Source organism: Littorina saxatilis, linkage group LG6, assembly GCF_037325665.1.
Source record: "Littorina saxatilis isolate snail1 linkage group LG6, US_GU_Lsax_2.0, whole genome shotgun sequence".
NCBI lineage: Eukaryota > Metazoa > Mollusca > Gastropoda > Littorinimorpha > Littorinidae > Littorina > Littorina saxatilis.
In genome coordinates, this window is record NC_090250.1 from 13,794,283 (window position 1) to 13,794,647 (window position 365).

The following is a 365-nucleotide window of genomic DNA, read 5'->3' on the forward strand; positions in this document are numbered from 1 at the left end:
ACGTTCAGTTTCATTCTGTGAGTTCCACAGCTTGACTAAATGTAGTAATTTCGCCTTACGCGACTTGTTTTTTCTTTCTTTTTTTACATTTAGTCAAGTTTTGACTAAATGTTTTAACATAGAGGGGGAATCGAGACGAGGGTCGTGGTGTATGTGTGTGTGTGTGTGTGTGTGCATATGTGTGTGCGTGTGTGTGTCTCTGTGTGTGTGTAGAGCGATTCAGACTAAACTACTGGACCGATCTTTATGAAATTTGACATGAGAGTTCCTGGGAATGATATCCCCGGACGTTTTTTTCTTTTTTTCGATAAATGTCTTTGATGACGTCATATCCGGCTTTTTGTAAAAGTTGAGGCGGCACTGTC

The 365-nt window shown here is 40.5% G+C and overlaps 1 protein-coding gene across 1 annotated transcript in view; it reads left to right on the plus strand.

Moving 5' to 3' along the window:
• Positions 1-81, plus strand: part of LOC138969608 (leucine-rich repeat-containing protein 74A-like) — a 30,827-nt gene extending 30,746 nt beyond the window's left edge. Inside the window, exon 8 of the mRNA XM_070342466.1 lies at positions 1-81. This exon is cut by the window's left edge and continues 1,148 nt beyond it. The gene's annotated coding sequence lies outside the window, so the exon portion shown is untranslated.
• The last annotated feature ends 284 nt before the right edge of the window (positions 82-365 follow it).